General features: G+C 43.4%; 1 protein-coding gene and 1 pseudogene across 3 annotated transcripts in view; one reads left to right on the forward strand and one right to left on the reverse strand.

Moving 5' to 3' along the window:
* The window catches only part of SRGAP1 (SLIT-ROBO Rho GTPase activating protein 1), a 299,333-nt gene that overhangs the window by 121,536 nt on the left and 155,796 nt on the right, over positions 1-22,001 (forward strand). The window lies entirely within an intron of this gene.
* LOC117367328 lies at positions 21,395-21,564 on the reverse strand (annotated as a pseudogene).

The following is a 22,001-nucleotide window of genomic DNA, read 5'->3' on the forward strand; positions in this document are numbered from 1 at the left end:
TTCAAACTGCCAGAAAGGACACAGCAGTACACTCCCGATTTAAATAGAGAGAAGGGGGAGGGATTTGATGACATCATCAAGTGGCTGATGCAATAATCAAGACTGAAAAAAACTGTGAAGCAAAAAAACTGTAAAATGCTGTAAAAAATGAATGAAAATGAATTAAAAATAAAACAAAAATAATACAATAATCTGCAACGTTACCACCTGGCCAAGGAACAAAATAATGTTAAGAGTCATAGAAATGCAACCCACTCCATCTCGCTGTTCAGTCCATGTGGGTGCAAGGTATTGAGGATAAAAATCCACTTCTGTTCTTGTTTCCAAAGCATCCTTGCAACATCTCCTCCTCTAGTAGGAACTATGACATTGAAAATAGAAAAGGTGAGATCCGTAGGTGCATGTTGATGATCCAACCAATGCTGTACTAGGGGAGCCTCTTTCACTCCTGTGCGAATCCTGCTGTTGTGTTCTCCAATCCGGGTCTTGATACTTCGGGTAGTGCACCCTACATAAAACAACCGACATGGGCATTGGATGATGTACATTACTTGTCGAGAGTCACAATTAGTGGCGGGGCACTTGATATGACTAAGATGACTTAGACAGGCAGACATTTGTTATAAAGTGACACAATGTTTGCATATTTTGCAACGACCACACTGAGAATGTTGACCTGATGTTTGTGTCCGTGGTTGTTTAATGAACTGGGAATGGACCAAATGCTGCTTCAAGTTGCGTTGTTTGGAGAACGCGAATCTGGGCACCTGTTGGAATGCCTCATGGAATTGCATAATTCCCCAGTGTTGTTTAATGATATGTTTACTATCAAACGCCTGAACTGAATAAGGGAGGACACATACTAGAGAGTTCTCATCTGATTTTGATGGTGAAGACAGTAATAAAGTTCTATTTGCATATAAAGCACGCTTATATGCTTTCTGTATCATTGAGTGAGGATACCCCCTTTGTTGAAATCTGAATTTCATTTCACCAGCTTTTATAATATATTCCTGGACCGTGGTGCAGAGTCTTCGGAGACGTAAAAATTGTCCCACTGGAATGTTATTTCTTAAATGTCTGGGGTGGAAACTACTGTATTCTAGTAAATTGTTCCTATCAGTAGACTTGCGAAAAATGGTGGTAGAAAAATGTCCATGATGTAAACAAATTTGAATATCTAAAAAAGATACCTGTTGTGAATCTGTATGCATAACAAATTGTAAATTACTATCACATGAGTTCAGCCAGGCTAGAAATATCTGTAAATCTGCAGAGAGACCTGTCCATACAGCGAAGATGTCATCAATATACCGTTTCCAAATTAAAAAGTCCTTCCAAAAATCAGAAATGTATAAGAAAGTTTCTTCATATCTAGATACGTATAGGCACGCCACAGAGGGTGCCATCTTAGCACCCATGGCAGTGCCCTTGATTTGTTTGTAATACTTCATATCAAACTGGAAATAGTTCATATTTAAAGCTATACGCGCCAGCTGTGTTAAAAATTCAACCCTGCCTTGAGAAAGCTCCAAGGTGCGCAATTCCTCTTCAATAATTGTTACTGCTGCATTCTGCGGAATATTAGTATATAAGGCAGATATGTCTAACGTTATTAATGTAGCTTGTGGAGGAACTTGTTGGTATTGCACTAAAATATTGATCATGTGGGCGGAGTCAAGCACGTATGAAGAAGCTAAAGAAACTTTATCTTTAAGGTAAGTATCAAGCATAGCAGATAAAGGTTCTAAAATGGAACCAATTCCTGACACAATGGGTCTACCTGGGGGATTTTGAAGGGACTTGTGAATTTTTGGGACAAAATAGATGACGGGAATTCTTGGATGTTTACATGAAAGAAATTTGAATTCCTTGTCCGTGATGACCCCTGCTTCTGATGCATGAACTAAAAGGTGTGATATCACATCTTGTATGAAAGGGGTGGGGTCTTCTTGCAATAAAGTGTAATAACTTTGATCTGACAACTGACGATCTGCTTCAGCCACATATTGCTCAGTATCAAGAAGAACCACGCCACCCCCTTTATCTGCCGGACGGATAATGATACTTTGATCAGAACTCAAAGATTGCAGGGCTATCTGCTGGGCCCGTGATAAATTGTGTTGGATCTTATAGGGGTTCTTTTCAAGAGAACTAATATCTCTAAGTACCAAATTCTCAAATTCTTGAATTCAAGCATTTGAGAATTTGGTACTTAGAGATATTAGTTCTCTTGAAAAGAACCTCTATAAGATCCAACACAATTTATCACGGGCCCAGCAGATAGCCCTGCAATCTTTGAGTTCTGATCAAAGTATCATTATCCGTCCGGCAGATAAAGGGGGTGGCGTGGTTCTTCTTGATACTGAGCAATATGTGGCTGAAGCAGATCGTCAGTTGTCAGATCAAAGTTATTACACTTTATTGCAAGAAGACCCCACCCCTTTCATACAAGATGTGATATCACACCTTTTAGTTCATGCATCAGAAGCAGGGGTCATCACGGACAAGGAATTCAAATTTCTTTCATGTAAACATCCAAGAATTCCCTTCATCTATTTTGTCCCAAAAATTCACAAGTCCCTTAAAAATCCCCCAGGTAGACCCATTGTGTCAGGAATTGGTTCCATTTTAGAACCTTTATCTGCTATGCTTGATACTTACCTTAAAGACAAAGTTTCTTTAGCTTCTTCATACGTGCTTGACTCCGCCCACATGATCAATATTTTAGCGCAATACCAACAAGTTCCTCCACAAGCTACATTAATAACGTTAGACATATCTGCTTTATATACTAATATTCCGCAGAATGCAGCAGTAACAATTATTGAAGAGGAATTGCGCACCTTGGAGCTTTCTCAAGGCAGGGTTGAATTTTTAACACAGCTGGCGCGTATAGCTTTAAATATGAACTATTTCCAGTTTGATATGAAGTATTACAAACAAATCAAGGGCACTGCCATGGGTGCTAAGATGGCACCCTCTGTGGCGTGCCTATACATATCTAGATATGAAGAAACTTTCTTATACATTTCTGATTTTTGGAAGGACTTTTTAATTTGGAAACAGTATATTGATGACATCTTCGCTGTATGGACAGGTCTCTCTGCAGATTTACAGATATTTCTAGCCTGGCTGAACTCATGTGATAGTAATTTACAATTTGTTATGCATACAGATTCACAACAGGTATCTTTTTTAGATATTCAAATTTGTTTACATCGTGGACATTTTTCTACCACCATTTTTCGCAAGTCTACTGATAGGAACAATTTACTAGAATACAGTAGTTTCCACCCCAGACATTTAAGAAATAACATTCCAGTGGGACAATTTTTACGTCTCCGAAGACTCTGCACCACGGTCCAGGAATATATTATAAAAGCTGGTGAAATGAAATTCAGATTTCAACAAAGGGGGTATCCTCACTCAGTGATACAGAAAGCATATAAGCATGCTTTATATGCAAATAGAACTTTATTACTGTCTTCACCATCAAAATCAGTTGAGAACTCTCTAGTATGTGTCCTCCCTTATTCAGTTCGGGCGTTTGATATTAAACATATCATTAAACAACACTGGGGAATTATGCAATTCCATGAGGCATTCCAACAGGTGCCCAGATTCGCGTTCTCCAAATAGCGCAACTTGAAGCAGCATTTGGTCCATTCCCAGTTCATTAAACAACCACGGACACAAACATCAGGTCAACATTCTCAGTGTGGTCGTTGCAAAATATGCAAACATTGTGTCACTTTACAACAAATGTCTGCCTGTCTAAGTCATCTTAGTCATATCAAGTGCCCCGCCACTAATTGTGACTCTCTACAAGTAATGTACATCATTCAATGCCCATGTCGGTTGTTTTATGTAGGGTGCACTACCCGAAGTATCAAGACCCGGATTGGAGAACACATCAGCAGGATTCGCACAGGAGTGAAAGAGGCCCCCCTAGTACAGCATTGGTTAGATCATCAACATGCACCCACGGATCTCACCTTTTCTATTCTCAATGTCATAGTTCCTACTAGAGGAGGAGATGTTGCAAGGATGCTTTGGAAACAAGAAGAGAAGTGGATTTTTATCCTCAATACCTTGCACCCACATGGACTGAACAGCGAGATGGAGTGGGTTGCATTTCTATGACTCTTAACATTATTTTGTTCCTTGGCCAGGTGGTAACGTTGCAGATTATTGTATTATTTTTGTTTTATTTTTAATTCATTTTCATTCATTTTTTACAGCATTTTACAGTTTTTTTGCTTCACAGTTTTTTTCAGTCTTGATTATTGCATCAGCCACTTGATGACGTCATCAAATCCCTCCCCCTTCTCTTTATTTAAATCGGGAGTGTACTGCTGTGTCCTTTCTGGCAGTTTGAATACACTTTGTGGTGTGAGAGCTTTTCAGTTTTGGTATGTATTTTGTGCATTCCCTCCTCTAGTTTAGCCTTAAAAAGTAATACTTTTCATCGATTGTGTTGAATGCGAAGTCAGTTCATATATTATTTATCAAAGCAATTTCTGACTTCTTCTAGTTTTCACTAGTGACATCCCCGCCATCTCATAAGGAAAATTATTTGCATCCATCTTTGGCATTAACTTAACATTCAATGTTTCTATTTTTCTGCTTTCTTCTCAAAATCTACTTTTCCACGTCTTACCTTCCCTTCCTATCTTTTTCTCCTTCCCTCCCCATTTCTTTGGTCTGACATCTCTTTCCTTCCCTCCCTGTTTCCATGGTCCGACATCTCTCTATCCTTCCTTTCTCCCCTTCCCAGGCATCTCTACTACTACTACTACTACTACTACTACTATTATTTCTATAGTGCTACCAGACTCCCTCCTTCCCTTCCATTCCCTGGTCTTGTATCTCTCCCTTCCTTAGGTCATCTCTCCTCCCAGTGTAACATTTCTCTCTCCCTTCCTCCTTTCTGCCCCCTGCAGTCCATCTCCCTTCTCTTCCTCCTTTCTAGCCCCCCCCCCCCATTCAGTCCAACATTTCTCCCTCCTTTCCACCAGTCCAATATTTCTTTCTCTCTTCCTCCTGCATGCTGCTTCTCCTCCGGTCCTTCTTCCCTCCCCCAACCGACTTCTTTCCATGAGTCCAACTTTTCACTCTGTCCTCTCCTCCTTCCTTTTTGTCCTCCCATCCATCTCACCTTCTCCATGAGTCCAACACTTTATGCCTCCTGCACATTTCTCTCTCTCCTTGCCTCTTCCCTTGAGTGACATCCCTCTTTCCCTCCCCCAACCCAACATGCTCTCGCCCCATGCCCCATTTCTCCCTCTCCTCCCCCGCATACCCATTTCTTCCTCTCATCACTCTCACTCCTCCTTCAACAATTTTCTTTCCTTCCCTCCCCCAACCTCACTCACAACATGAAGGCTGCCAATCAAGTGGAGAAGGCTTCCTCCAGGGCAAGGAAAATGATTGGTTGTATCTGTAGAGGTTTTGTCAGCAGGAGACATGAAGTCATAATGCCGCTGTACAGATCCATGGTGAGACCTCATTTGGAGTATTGTGTTCAATTCTGGAGACCACACTACCGGAAGGATGTGCTGAGAATCGAGTCGGTTCAGCGAATGGCCACCAGGATGGTCTTGGGGCTCAAGGATCTCACGTATGAAGAAAGGCTGAATAAATTGCAGCTGTACTCACTTGAGGACCGAAGAGAGAAGGGAGACATGATTGAAACGTTTAAGTACGTCACGGGCCGTATCGAGTCGGAAGATGGTAGCTTCTGTCTCATAGGACCCTCGACCACCAGAGGGCATCCGCTGAAAATCAGGGGAGGGAAGTTTCATAGCGACTTCAGAAAGTACTTCTTCACCGAAAGAGTGGTGGATCATTGGAACGAACTCCCACTGCAGGTGATTGAGGCCAGCAGCATGTCGGATTTTAAGAGAAAATGGGATATTCACATGGGATCTCTAAGAGAGTAAAGTCAGGGGGGGGGCGGGTAGTTGGAATGGGCAGACTTGGTGGGCTATGGCCCTTTTCTGCCGTCATTTTCTATGTTTCTATGTAACTAATATGATCTCTCCCCATGCATCATCTCTCCTCCCCTCCAGTGTGCAGTGCTTTTCCTTTCTCTCCCTTTCTGCCAGGTCCAGCAGCACCTCTTCTCCCTTTCCTTTCACTCCCCCTTGTCCAGCAGCACCTCCACATGTCCAGAAGTACCTCTCTTCTCTTTCCTTTCCATCCTCCCCTGTCCAGCAGTACTTCTCCTCTCTCTAGCGGCAGCTCACTGTACTTTTAACATTGCCACATTGCTGCTACTATCATTAGTTTAGATGCGGTTCCATCAGGCAGCCTTAAAGCCTTTGCTAGGCTGGCCTGCCTCTAATGAAAGTTGCATCATTGAGGCGAACCAACCTAGCAAAGGCCCTGAGGCTTGCCTGATAGAACTGCATCTAAACTAATGCTAGTAGCAGCAGCGTGGCGATGTTAAACACACACTTAGCTGCCACTGCTGGTCCAGGGGTGGGGAGAGAAGGTGAGGAAGGCAGGAGTCCTGGGAGATACACGATGGCAGCAGGAAGTTGCTAGACATGCAGCGCTGGTGCCGTACTACATGTTGAGAACCTCTGGCCCTACAGGTTGTGCCTATTGTGGCGAGAGGCACGTCCTGTAGGCAAGTCAGCTGGCCGGCACCTCTCTTCCTCCTCAGTGTGCCACTGCACACTAGGAATCTCAGGAGGCACACAGTTTGCGATACACTGTATTAAAGAAGTACAAATGGGGAAAGCAAATGAGTATATAGCTCACTGAATTCTTCCCAACCCCTCTGCATGTACTTGTGTGCTCGTGTATATCTCTTTTGGGTTTTCTGTGTGTGCTCTAAACGTGTTGAGTTTGTGGCAGGTGGCTGGGGATGGTGGGGAAACTTGCAGTAATTAAGTTGTAGGATAGCAATTTATGAAGCTATTGTGGTACATTTGCAAGGGGATTGCTTTTATTTATTTATTTAAAAATTTATAACTAATACCATAATGTATGTATAGTGTAAAATATAAATCTTTTTTTAAAATTATTTTTAGCATACTTTACAAGTATAAACTACTTGTTATAGAAATACAAGGTCAGATTTCAACAAAGTTAACATCATAGAACATTATAATATTTAAAAGTAAAAATTATTATGAAACTAACTCTTCCTTAGACCTCAATTAGGAGGAAGGAAATAAAAAGATTACAGGGAGTAACATTGCAATAAAATAAAAAGAAAAGACTTAAACGCTACAACCTGGCATTATTCTTGAGCTATATTCCCACTACTAGATAAACCCTTAAGATCTAAAAAGGATCGTAGATGTTCTGGTGTCAAGAACACATATTTTAATCCCATAAACTTAATGACACATTTGCATGGATAGGCTAACAAAAAAGTAGCATCTAGACTCCTTGTCTCTTCTCTCATTCCCAAAAACAGTTTTTGCCTTTCCTGAGTTACTCTAGTTACATCATGATACAACCATAGACATTGACCACAGAAAAGTGTTCCAGACTTTTTAAAGAATAACCTCATCACTGAATTAAGATCTTGTTCAAAGATAAAGTTAACAATTATAGTTACTCTTTCTTTAACTTCTATGGACGGTTCCTCTAATACTGCTGTAAGATTTTGCAAGTCTTTGTCAGAGACCAAATTCTCCCCCCTAGGTATATCATTATTATTAGACTTTCTTTTTGAAACAGGTAAAAAGTACGCTTTATTTACGGGCGGTATCTGGTCTTGCGGAAAATTCAAACACTCTATAAGAAATTTTTAAAAAATCTTAATCGGTGATATTGTCGGTATGCTCGGGCAGTTTAGGATTCTCAAGTTCAATCTTCTATTATAATTCTCTATCATTTCTATTTTACGAGCAGCAAAATTTTGTTCTTTAATTATAGTGGTAATTGAATTTTTCAAGGAGGCTGAGTCAGTTTGTATTTTATCCATGCATTCTTGTTTAACTTTAAGCAAACTATCTGAAAAAGTATCCATTTTTGGAACCAATACCTCCATGTCCGAGGCAGTCTACTCTACCTTCACATCCACCTTCTTAATAGCCTCCAGGAGAATTTCCAGTGTCACTGCTGCGGTAGTTGCTGTTCTTCTCTCTCTTTCAGCGATCTTTCGGCCCAGCATTCCAGCTGGGGCATTAGCTCCTCCCAATGCCTGCTCCGGGGTCTCCTTCTCCTCTCCCTTGGGGCCAAGCTCAATACTCTGTGCTCCTGCTGGACATGGTGGCGCAGAGAGAAGCGGCACCAGGGACTCGAGTGCTCCCTCACTCAAGTCCACCGCGGAACTCAACCGCCGCGGGGATGTCTGGGTGTCAGCTGGGCTCAGCGGCTGCAGGAAACACTGGATCGTCTGCTGGGCCGGCGGTGATGTGAGCAGCGGTAGTTGAGCTGCTCTCACAGTCCCCTTCCTTGGCAAAAGGTAACAGCTTTCCAGGATATTCGTTATAGAATTTGAAGAAAACGCTAAGCCTTCTGAGCTCAGCTAGATAGCATCCGCCATCTTGAATTCCTTCCTCGCCGGTAAAATATAAATCTATTGATATAAACACAATGTAAAATTCAAAAATATGGACATAAATATAAAAGTAAGACAATAAAACAGCTACAGAATATCACTTCAGATTGCTTAAGCCAGAGTGTATTCAATAAATCAAGTAAATAGATGAGTTTTTAAAAAAATGTTTTGAATAACTAAAATTCCTTGTTGCTCTCACAGCAAATAGTAATGAGTTCCATATCTTTGGTCCTGCAATATAAAATAGAGAGGACCTATATTCTTCAAGTCTAACAGAAGTAAGTATATTCTTCAAGTCTAACATAGTAAGTAAGAGCACTTTGCCAGACAGTATGACGCAGGACCTACTTCTATTGGAACATTGGTCCTCGACTTGGCAGCTAAGCTTCAATGCTAAAAAATGTAAGGTCATGCACCTTGGCAGCAGGAATCCGTGCAGAACTTACACACTAAATGGTGAGACCTTAGCTGGACTAAGGCAGAACGTGATATGGGGGTGATCATTAGCGAAGACATGAAGACTGCCAATCAAGTGGAGAAGGCTTCATCGAAGGCAAGACAAATGATGGGTTGTATCTGTAGAAGTTTTATCAGCCGGAAGCCCGAAGTTATAATGCATTTGTACAGATCCATGGTGAGGCCTAATCTGGAATATTGTGTACAATTCTGGAGGCCACATTACCAAAAAGATGTGCTGAGAGTTGAGTCGGTTCAACGAATGGCCACCAGGATGGTCTCGGGACTCAAAGATCTCCCATATGAGGAAAGGCTGAATAAATTGCAGATATACTCACTCAAGGAACATAGAGAGAGAGGAGACATGATAGAGACATTTAAATATATCACAGGGCGTATTGAGGTGGAGGATGTTATTTTCTTTCTTAAAGGTCCCTCGGCCACAAGAGGCCATCCGCTGAAAATCAGGGGTGGGAAATTTCATGGCGACACCAGGAAGCATTTCTTCACCGAACGGGTGGTTGATCATTGGAATGATCTTCCATGTCAGGTGATTGAGGCTAGCAACGTGCCGGATTTTAAGAGGAAATGGGATACACATGTGGGATCTCTAGGGGGTTAAAATCAAGGGAGGGTAGGTCATTGGAGTGGGCAGACTTGATGGGCTATGGCCCTTTTCTGCCATCATCTTCTATGTTTCTAACTGAAATAAGTTCTTGAAAGCTGACTTTGAGACTGGAAGGTTGATAGGTTCCCAAAATTGTAGGAATCGCAACAGGTACATTATTATTCAAAATCTTGATTATGAGAGAGCAAATCTTATATTTAATTCTCCAATCTACTGAAGGGATTGGTCTATCTTACCTCTCTATGGAACTGGCTAATACTGCTGGAGAAATTGACTCTTTTGCAAAATGCCTCACACTAAAAGGAAAGGAGCTGTTAAACCTGTTCCCTCCCAGTTTAGCAGCTCATTGCCGGTGCAGCAACAGACCTTGGAGCAGTATTTGACCCAACTCTCAACCCATTTGCCGAGAAAAGACATGGATGATGGAGCGTCTAATCTTCTGGGGCATGAAGTATCTCTGTACCCTCTAGATTCCAGCACGCCACCATGTCCGGCGTTGAAACAGGCTGCCCCGGGGTGGAAGTCGCAGAGCTGGGCTCTAGCTTGGAGGGAGGAGTGTCCAAGGAAATGAATTCTTATCTAAGCATGAAGAAGTTAAGAAGTTGGGGGCTTCCTAATTATTAGCATACCCCTGTAAATGTTTAATTCGATATAAGAACATAAGAAGTTGCCTCCACTGGGTCAGACCGCGGTCCGCTCCCGCGGCGGCCCATCAGGTCCGCGACCTGTGAAGTGGTTTCTGACCACTTCTATAACCTACCTCAAGTTCTATCTGTACCCCTCTATCCCCTTATTCTCCAGGAACCTATCCAAACCCTCCTTGAACCCCTGCACAGAGTTCTGGCCTATCACATCCTCCGGAAGCGCGTTCCATGTGTCCACCACCCTCTGGGTAAAAAAGAACTTCCTAGCATTTGTTCTAAACCTGTCCCCTTTCAATTTCTCTGAGTGACCCCTAGTTAAGTATACCTTCTTTGTACCATCACAATTGAGAGCATTTCTAGACCTTAAAAAGATTTCTAATAATTAATAGAACTGGAATAAATAGAATGTTTGGGTTTGTTAGCTTAGTCAGCTTTCCTATATAATGGCTTTTCTTTCTTTTCTTCTGAATCCTCTCCATGGGTTTATGGACGCTCCTTGTCTAAGAAAGATAAAATATTTTGACCTGTTTAAATAATTTTTTCTTTGTGTAATTAGTTTACTTTTCTGTATTGCTGTAACAAGTGTTTTACTTGTATGTTATTGCAAATTATTTAAAAAATTAAAAAAAATTCTCCAATCTACTGGAAGCCAATGAAGATTAAACAGAACTAGAAAAATATAGTCATATTTAGATCAGCCCATAATAAGATGAACAGCGCATTCTATGCAACATACAATGTTTTCAATCAGGGGTACAGCCATCCTTCCAATTTTGGAGAGAGCCCAGGGGTGGATTTGAGGGGCCAGCACATTCCTTCCCCTTGCCCTGCAAACTAAGCATGCACAAGGAGACATCCATCAGGAGAAGATTTGGGAAGTCATCAGAGACCTTCTGGCCACTCCGATCCCGACGACCTGGCATTATCTCCAGGTCCTGGGGCTCATGGTGGTGACGATCAATATAATTCCGTGGGCCAGAGCCTGACTACATCACTGTAGGAAGCTCTGTTGGTCCAATGGAATATGCAGTAGGACCCATTGCTTGCCCTCCTGCCCTGGATGGCAGTGGCGCGCAGCAGCATAGAGTGGTGGCTGCGACCCCTATCCCTCGCCAGGGGTCTTCCACTCCAGATTTTGGATTGGGTGACTGTCTATGAACACGAGTCTCTCCTGATGGGGGGCTGTCTGTATATCTGTACTGATGAAGGGCTGGTGGGTGCCCTCAGAGCGCAAGTGGTTGATCAGTCACCTAGAACTGAGAGCAATTTGGCTGGCCCTCCTGCATTTCCAGGCCCATCTCAATCATTGAGCTGTTCGCATGTTCTCGGACAATGCCACTTTTGTCAATCGTCAGGGGGGCACGATGAGTCCCTTCGTGAGCATGGAGGCTCGGTTGCTATTTTGCTGGGCAGAAAGACACCTGGTAGCACTGTCCGCAGCTCATGTGGCAGGTGTGGACAATGTTCAGGCAGACTTTTTCAGTCGACAGATGCTGGACCTGGAGAGTGGTCTCTCTCCCAGAGAACATTCGAGTGCATAGTTCACTGATGGAGTGGGTTTCCAGTGATCGATCTCATAACGACTGTGGTGAACAAGAAGGCCAATCGGTTTTACAGTCGTCGAGAGGTGCAGACCTGGACCCAGGGAGGCTCTTCTTTATTCCTTCCCTCTGTGGCCCATGATAGGGCATCTGTTGTGTCGAGTTGAAGAGCAAGGGGGGGGGGGGCGGTGATTCACATGGCTCCCAACTAGCTGAGGTGGCCATGGTATGCCAACCTGGTTCGTCTCTGGCAGGGTCGAGGGTTGTGGGTGCCTTAGCACCCTCTTCTCATAATGCAAGGGCCGATCTTACGGCATGGCTCTTGAGCGCGTGGCCTTGATGATCTGGGGCTATTCTACTGCAGTATTAGCCACATTACTTCACAGCAAACGGAAGTCCATGGTGGCGACCTAAGTGAAAGCTTGGTGGTGCTACCAAGCATGGTTCACCAACCAACAGGAGGATCCTTCTTATCCCTCGGTTCCTCGGGTGCTAGAGTTTTTGCAGGATGGCCTGAAAAAAAGGCCTTGCAGTGGCTTCACTACGGGTTCAGATTGTAGGTCAGTCCTGCCTGGGCCGTATTGCCTTGAGGGGCTCCTTGTCGGTGGATTGTTTTCTACAGGGCGTAGATCTGAGGCCTCCTTTGTGCCTCCTTTGTCTGACGTGGAATCTAAATCTGGTTCTCCACTCCCTGGCTGCCTTATGAGCCTCTGGAGCAGGCATCCTTGTTGGATCTCACTATCAAAAGATGGTATTCCTTGTGGCTGTCACATCGGCTCAGAGAGTTTTGGAGCTTCAAGCTCTTTTTTGTCGGGATCCTTTCTTGAGTATTATGGATACTATGCTCTTGCATACGGTTCCTTTTTTCCGAAAGTGGTTTCTGTCTTCCATATGAATCAGGAAGTCTGACTTCTGGAGTTTGTTCCTTCTGGTTCAAAGACCCAGGACCAGGTGCTATAGTCCATGGATGTGCACTAGCTTTTGCTGTGGTATTTGGAGGTAACCAATGAATTTTGTGTCTTGGATCACCTGTTTGTCCTGGTGGGTCGGGCATGCAACAGCAGGCCTTCCTCTAAAGCTACCATTTTGAGATGGATTCGAGCATCCATTTCTACAGCTTATGTAGCGGCAGGAAAGAAGCCCCCCTCCGAGTGCAGGCTCATTCTACCAGAGGGGTTTCCTCCTCCTGGGCCGAGTCATCGACGGTGTCTCTGGATGAGATTTGTAAGGCTGATACATTGTCCTCCTTGCACACCTTCAAGATATTTTACAGGATTGATGTGGCAGCCAAGCAGGCTGCCACTTTTGGTGCCTCGGTATTGGCAGCGAGCTCATCAGTCCCACCCTGATGTTTTCGGGACTACTTTGTTATGTCCCACTGGTCCCAGAATAAAGGGGGATTGTACAAGAATGAAAGATTAGGTTCTACCTTTGCCAATCTTCTTTATTGTAAATCATCCCTTTATTCTGGGAATCTGGCCTATGTATGCCTGATTCACTGATTGCCTGCCTTGAAATACTGGTAAGCTGGATTTAAGTTTCGGACCAGCCTTTATAAGAGCGCCATCTGACTGGAACTAGCGCTAAATTTGGGAGGGTCCCTAATTAAGTGCACCCTTCTGTCAGTGCAAGCTGTCTCTCCCTCTAGCACTATTTTATCATTCAGGTTTTTGTTTCATAGCCTGTTTTCTTGTTTTGACTGTTGCAGTTTTGCATATGTTAATATGAACAGAATTGATTTGTCTGGTGGGGAGTTCCCCATTCCCCCCTCTCTCTTGTTCGTTATTTTCTGCAGATAATCTTGGCTGCTTTAAGACTGATCGGTGTCCAAGGGGCATACTGCAGGTTATGCTGTCAGAGGGAGAAGTTAAGACTTCAATCATCTGAGGCTTCCTACAGTGCCTAGTGGCAAGGGATGCATAACCCACTGGTCCCGGAATAAAGGGAGGATTTACAAGAAAGAAGATTAGCAAAGGTAAGAACCTAATCTTTTGTTCTGATCTTCCATTCAAATGATGTTTGTAAATATTCTTGTAAACCATGGTGTAATAGAAACAAATCTAAGCAAAAAGCCACTAGGGACCAGAGAGTGTTTTAGTAAGCAGCAGAACAAGTTGTTTGGATCATTCAAAGCTTGTATAAATTGCTGAACAACTCATGCTGTCATCCACACAGCCAGGAAGTTAGCCCCATGGGCTTCTGTTGCCATTTATTTGAAATTCTAATACCCTATGAAATATATCACCATTTCCTTTGTTTTTAGCTAAATAACAACATGGATTTAACACACAAACTACAAAATTCCAACCTACTGAAAAATCAACTGTTTCCTCTTGTTTATATTAAATTGTCGTGACCACGGGCCAGAATTAATTTTTTTTCTGCTAATGAATTGCAAAGGGATTTGTTACTGATCTTATCCTAAGATGTGTGCTGTTTGGAAATATGGTGTGGTTGTTTTTGTTTTTTAATAGAATGGCAAAACTATCATGCCCTGCCAACATGATAAAACAATTTCAAACAGTGCAAAATACAGCCCACAGAATGACATACTCGTTGAAAAAATACGACCACATTTCCACTGCCTTCCAAGACTCACACTGGCACCCTGTACAAGCACGCATACTCTACAAATTCTACTGCATGCTATTCAAAGCCCTGAATGATGATGGACCAACCTAAAACAATCACCTAACCAGGAACAACACATTCAGAATCATATAACACAAGACTCCCATTTTTGGCCCCAAAATCTCGTTTTATATTTGAATATTTACGGTATATGACTGTTATATGTTACTTTTATTTTAATGCAGTTAAACACACTAAATAAGTGGTTATTTCTTATTCACTGTCAGCAGTATCGTGCTAATTCCATTCACCTATTTTGTTTCGGAAGATTCAGCCTCAAAATAGCAGATTCTGTTAGCTGTCAATTTGCACCACTTTCAATATCATCATCATGTACATCAAAAAGACCTAGTGCCATATTCTATATATGGTGCCCAAAATTTGCATCCCAAAAAATCGACACCAACTGGAATAGCACTTAGCACAGTTCTATAAAAGGTACAGGCACCTTATAAAATCTTGATTAGTGCTAATACATTCAATAACTTTTAGGTGCACTCATTTAGACCAAGGAAAACTATGCCTAAATACCAGTGCTTAACTTGTACGTGAATCAGGAGTATTCTATAATAGTGTACATTGGGCAGGATTCACTAAACCTCCAAACCGTGCATGATACTTTTCCTATTGCATGCCGGCTGACTGATTCAGTAAAGGCCTGCATGCAAATTGTTAGCATGCCCCCTACACGCCCCCTACCCAAGGCCAGAGCGATTCCCGCTCATGCGCACACCCTGACAGGAGAAGCAGCCTCCTGTCACTGCTGTCAGGGCTCAGCCCAGCTCAGATCTCTCTTGCCTGCTGCGTTTCCTGCAGTGCAAGCTCGTGGTTTTAAAGCGGGCCTGCACTGCGGAGAATGGTGGCAGAGAGCAGGAGAGTCCCGGGAGCAGGCAAGATCTGCCCGAGACCACCACCCCCCCCCCACCCCCAGGCCCTGATCTCTCTTGCCTGCCCCGGACTCTCCTGCTCTCTGCCACCGTTCCCTGCAGTGCAAGCCCGTGGTTTTAAAGCGGGCCTGCACTGCAGGGAATGGTGGCAGAGAGTAGGAGAGTCCGGCGAGCCGGGAAGAGAGATCGGGCACTGGCCTGACACACCTGCCCTGCTCGACACCGGCCCGTACCCCCCTCCTTGCACGGCCCACCCACCCCCAGCATGAAAAAGTTGGGAGCAGGAGGGGTGCTCAGTCCCTCCTGCTCCTAGTCCTCCCACCCTTGGGCTCACCCTGGTCGGCTCAGTCGGTCTGGCCCGGCACCTTTGCAATAGTTGGGAGCAGGAGGGGTGCCCGGTCCCTCCTGCTCCTTCCGCCAAGGATCGCCTTCATCTTCAGGAGCAGGAAATCAGCTTCTTTGATTGGGTAACAGGGAAGCTGGATGTTGGGAAGTCCCTGGACATCGTGTACCTGGACTTTAGCAAAGCATTCGATAGAGTACCACACCGCAGGCTGCTGAGCAAGATGAGTTCTATAGGATTAGGTGACACATTGACGAAATGGGTTGGGAACTGGCTTGGAGGCAGGCTTCAAAGAGTAGTGGTGAACAGCACCCCCTCCGAAATGACAGAAGTGATCAGTGGAGTGCCACAGGGCTCAATCTTGGGCCCGATCCTATTCAACATCTTTATAAGAGACTTGGCAGAAGGGCTTCGCGGTAAAATAACATTATTCGCCGATGACGCCAAACTAAGCAATGTAGTGGGCAAATGCACAACGGACGAAGATTCAATGCCCGACAACATGATGCACGACCTACTCCATTAGAGCGCTGGTCTAGGACCTGGCACTCATCTTCAATGCCAAAAAATGCAAAGTTATGCACCTATGCAGCCAAAATCCATGCAAGACTTATACCCTTAATGGTGAGATCCTAACTAGAACGGTAGCAGAACGAGACTTGCGGGTGATCGTCAGTGAGGACATGAAGGCTGCCAGTCAGGTGGAGCAGGCTTCATCCAAGGCAAGACAGATCATAGGTTGCATACTCGGGGGTTTCGTCAGCCATAAGTCTGAAGTCATTATGCCATTGTATAGATCCATGGTGAGGCCCCACCTGGAATACTGTGTGCAATTCTGGAAGACACATTATCGCAAGGATGTGCTGAGACTGGAGTCCGGTTCAGAGAATGGCCACCCCGGATGGTCCTCGGGACTCAAGGATCTCCCGTACGAAGAACGGTTAGACAAATTACAGCTATAATAATAATAATAATAACTTTATTTTGTATACCGCAGTACCAGAATAGTTCAGAGCGGTTGGCTGGGGCACCTCAGCCAATCAGGGACTTCCCTAGACTCCTCCCTAAGGAAGTCCCTGATTGGCTGAGGTGCCCCAGGCCCCTCCAAAGGGAGGAGCCTGAGGCGCCTCAGCCAATCAGGGCCTTAGGCCTCTCCCCGTGCATCAGATGATGCGCCAGGGCGGGGCCTAAGACCGCTATTGGTTAGCGGCGGCCCCGGGGAGCAGGAAGACTTTACTCCTGCTCCCGAAGATCGTCGTAGGAGCAGGAGGTTCCAGGCACCCCTCCTGCTCCCGAAGATGGATTTTCTTTTGCGGTTGGAAGGAGCAGAAGGGTCCGGGCACTCCTCCTGCTCCCAACTTTTGCAAAGGTACCGAGGGTGGGAGGAATAGGAGCAGGAGGGACCGAGCACCTCTCCTGCTCCCAACTTTTTCTTGCCGGGTGAGCCATGCAGGTCGGGGGGAGGGGGGCCCGTGCTTGGTGGGCGCGTTTTAGTGAGAGGGTACATATTTTTTTGACAGGCCTGCCTGTCTTTTTATTCATTTTTTTTTATGGGGCAGATCTGTTCCATGGAAAAAAAAATGAATAAAAAAGACAGGCAGGCCTGTCAAAAAGCCTGCAGACCTGACGGTATCTCAGTTAACGACAGGTCTGCAGCAGTCGGGTTTGGCAATAGTAAAACCCGACCCAAAATAGCCAAGCAATTGTTAGTGAATCAATCGCTTGGCTATTTTGCATGGGGTTTTACTAATATGCATGTATGGATTGCTACAGGCTTTAGTGAATCAGGCCGGATGGAAATCTGGTCGTTAAGGGCTCGGTACATGATCGGTTTGATTAGTGAATCTAGCCCATAAATTTTAGGAATGGCCATGCGACTTTTCAGATTCTTGCAGTAGAACTGATGTGCAGAACTTTACAGAATGCACCTGCCAAGTTGTGCACTTAAGTTCTAATTAGTGTCAATTAGCATCAGTTAGGTGTTAATTGCTAATGATTGGCACTAATTAGGCTTGTTAAACAATTAAGTTTTGCATGCAAATCAGCTATGTGCACCAATTTGTGCATATAGCATAAGGTGCCATGTATAGAATTTGGGAGAAAAAACTCCCAATCACCACAGCCAATCACCCAGAAACAGGTATGTGTAATAATAATAATAATTTTATTCTTATATATCGCCAAAGCCATAGTAGTTCGAGGCGGTTTACAATAAACTTGTACATGGCGTAAATCAGGGACTGACAACGATAGACTCAACTGGCGACTGAAAGTCAACGAATACAAAAGATTGATCAACGAAAAACGCAGTAAACATTACTCCCAACTAATCAGTTCCCCTTCTCTAAATAGTAAAGCACTCTTTAGAATAGTCAACTCCCTCCTAGACACAGATTCACACAAACGCTCCAGCTCCGATCTCCCGCCCCCCGCTACAATCCTAGCAGACCATTTTGCCAACAAAATTCACACCTTAAAATCGTTTCTTATAGCTCCTAGCCCTGAGCCAATATTCAACCTTCCTGCAGTAGATACAATAGGTTCAATTACAGACATGACCTGGAGCTCCTTCGAAAGCCCAGACTGGAACCTCTTTCTCAATCTCTACTCAAAATACGCTAACTCCAAGTGCCTATTAGACAATTGCCCACCCACCATCATGAAATCCGCTCCCCCCTCATTCAAAGCTGACCTCTTCAATTGGATCTCACTATGCCTGTCCACAGGTCACTTCCCGACTGAACTTGGCCACATTCTTGTATCCCCCCGCCTTAAAAACAACAAGGAACCTATCTCCTCCACCGCCAACTACAGACCCATCGCCAACATTCCACTCTTCCAAAAACTCATGGAAGGCCTTATTAACCACGACCTCATGAACTACCTAGAAAAATTCCACATCCTTCACGACTCCCAATCCGGCTTCCGCACAAACCACAGCACAGAAACTGTCTTAGCTGCTCTGACCAATTACCTCCTCCACCTGTTCTCACTGGGCAAAAGCGCCCTAGTACTCCAATTCGACCTAAGCAGCGCCTTCGATCTGGTCGACCACAATATCCTGCTCAACTGCCTTGACTCCATCGGCATTACCGGCCAAGTATTAAACTGGTTATCAAGCTTCCTAACTAACCGTACTTACCAGGTCCACAGCAACAGAACCTTCTCCCATCACTGGCGCAACCCCTGCGGAGTCCCACAAGGCTCCCCTCTATCCCCCTCCCTTTTCAACATTTACTTGGCCCCCCTGGCATGGACACTTGCTGACTTAAACCTAAAATCATTCATATACGCAGATGACATTACCATTATCATTCCACTAACTTCACTCACACAACAGACGGAACAACTCACCTCCTCCTTCCTCACCAAGTTAGAACTATGGACCTCACAATTCAAATTAAAATTGAACACCGAAAAAACCAAAATTTTCCTGGCAAGTCCTAACCATAAACTTACAAACACTTCCCTGAAATTGAACGGCCTAGACTATCCTATCAACCCCACCATAAAAATCCTTGGAGTCCTCCTAGACAGATGATACCAGATCATACCAGTGCCCAGGTCAAAAAATGTTTCTGCTCCCTCTGGAAACTTCGCACCATTAAACGCCACTTCGACCACCTCTCCTTCCGTCTTCTGGTCCAATCACTAATCTTAAGTATACTGGATTATTGTAACATCATATATCTGGGATCCTATAAAAACACCATCAAACGTTTAAGAATAGTTCAAAATGCTATCATCCGCCTCATCTTCGGCCTCAAAAAATATGACCACGTTAGTCCCTATTACACTAAACTCCACTGGCTGCCGGTGGAGGCAAGGATCATCTTCAAATTCGCTTGCCTCTGCTTCAAAACCCTAGCAGGCTCTTCTCCAATCTACCTATCCGAGCACCTTGAAATTGCAGGCCCCTCTCGTACACGAAACACCTACCTGTTTTCCTTTCCGTCCCTGAAAGGCTGCCTCTACAAGAAATTCCTCGACAGATCCCTAGCATTCCAAGCGGGCAAATGGAACAAATGCCTCACTGCACTCCCTACCAAATGTTCAGGAAGTCAATCAAAACCTACCTTTTTGATAAATTCCTCTAACTTCTCCCCCCCTCTTCCTTGCCTCCTCCTTGGACCTTGACTTACCTCAGACTCTCGACTCCTCCAATCTTGTCAACCACCAAATGGTTAAACACCCCAACTAATCACCCCTTCTTCGTTACCTCCCATACTAAATGCCTCTGCTCAGCCTTATCGAACACCGCAGTATGTATCACCGCCATATGTAACACTACTGTATGAACGCCGCTATATATATGTAACTTACAGCAAATGTAGCTTCTCTGCAATTTGTAACCTAGCTGAAAAATAACTTCACCGTAAATGTAGCGTTGCTGAAAATGTAAATGTTGCTATGCCAAAAAAAAAAAAAAAGTAACTTCACTGTAAATGTACAGTCTCTTCATCTGTTAACCGCATAGAACTTCCATGGTAATGCGGTATACAAAAATAAAGTTATTATTATTAATATTAATACAAACCAACAGATTATGTACAGATGTTTAGTCTCCCCGCAGTATCTTTCAAGCAGAAAAATTACTCCTCATGATATTTTATTTTGGCAATGAGGCCTTGCATTTCTTTTTTGTACTGTTTGCATTGTTCACACATGCCTGCCTCGCCCACAGGTACAAGAGCTTAATTAAAATATTCCCAAATGTACTTTTCCCTGACGGCCTGTTGTCATGACAGGTTTTTCCCTTCTGCAATTTCCTCAGTAGATCTGAAAATTCAATGGATAGTTCATTCAGAATTTGAACATATTCCTTAGGACTGTAAAATTTATTCTGCTGGTCACTTTTTGTTTTACTTTCTATTCCTCTATTCTGTCTCTTTTATTTATATAGAGGGGTTAACTTTTTGTCCAGATCTATGCCATTCCCTAAAATCACTGAACTTCTTTGAATGGCTCAGATGTGTATGTGGCTGTACATTAGCTGCAATGATGGATTTATTGCCATATGTTGCTTTTAACAAGCATGCATTTTCATAAAATACAGTATACCGTAATTAGAATATATAGTTGCTCTTTATGATGATATCTTTGAACTACATTATTTTTACTAAACTTATAAAATTTTAAATCTGATTTAAATTTTAAATTTTTTTAAATTTTAAATGATTGTTGATTTTTAGTCACTTTGCTGTATGATTCCAGATTATTTAGTTTACAGCAATAGATAGATTAGGGGGACCAGAGAGATCAACTGAGCTACCCATATGAACTAGACTTATCTTATTTCTATATATTAATTTTTGCTTCAACCTTTAAATTTCAATAAGCAAAATAAAGCACTTAACTTGCTCCCAACGGAACTATGGCCACTCCGTTTCACTCCTGGATGGCTTCTTCAGGGGAAGTGCTTTTTCAGCATAAATAAATTAAAAACCGCTCCTGCTGCATTGTTCTTACTGTTCTGTTTGCCTGATTGAGTGCTGCTACATGGCCACTCATTTAACGATATATAGAAATAATATAAGCATTTTGAAAACGAATATAAAATCAATTTTTATAGTGCCAGCACAATGCCTGTAAAATTAATGTTTAGCACATGTATAAAAATTTGATTTAAAAGACATATAAAAAGAGAGAAAAATTATTGTGTTTTCTTGACCAGTGATGATATTCAAGCCCCTTTATTGCTCATTCTATTTTTTGTTTACCATATGTTCTCCCAAAAGGGAGATGCACCATTCCTGGAGGTACTGCAATATCAGGTTGATGCGTGGAGTGAATGAAGCAAGCTCCTATTCCATCTCCCTGTTCCAAAAATAAATTTAATATATCGTCCCTAGATAAGGGCCATAAATATTAAACTGACAAGAACAGATAAGTGTTTTTACAAGTAAGTCTTTCAAACACTTGGGTGTTTGAGTTCTTTTCCTGGTTTAATCTATGATATAGAATTAATATCAGAAGCAACTGAGAACAGTTCATATCATAGGTTAAATCCTGGACATAGCTCTTGCCAACTTTAGGAATCCTAGAGATTCCCATTGGTTGGTGACCAATGAGATGATGCCTGGATGTGCCAGAAAGTAGGTAGTCTGTGCATTTGTACCACTGGGAGGTAGAGGGATGCTGAGGGTCCAACTTCAACTGACAGAATGTGTCAGATTTAACATATAGAAACATGATGGCAGATAAAGGCCAAATGGCCTATCTAGTCTGCCCATTCACAGTAACTATTATCTCTTTCTCTCTCTGAGAGATCCCAAATGTCTATCCCAGGCCCTCTTGAATTCAGACAGTCTCTGTCTCCATCACCTCTTCTGGGAGACTATTCC

This window comes from Geotrypetes seraphini, chromosome 9 (assembly GCF_902459505.1).
Source record: "Geotrypetes seraphini chromosome 9, aGeoSer1.1, whole genome shotgun sequence".
In the NCBI taxonomy this organism is placed as follows: Eukaryota; Metazoa; Chordata; class Amphibia; order Gymnophiona; family Dermophiidae; genus Geotrypetes; species Geotrypetes seraphini.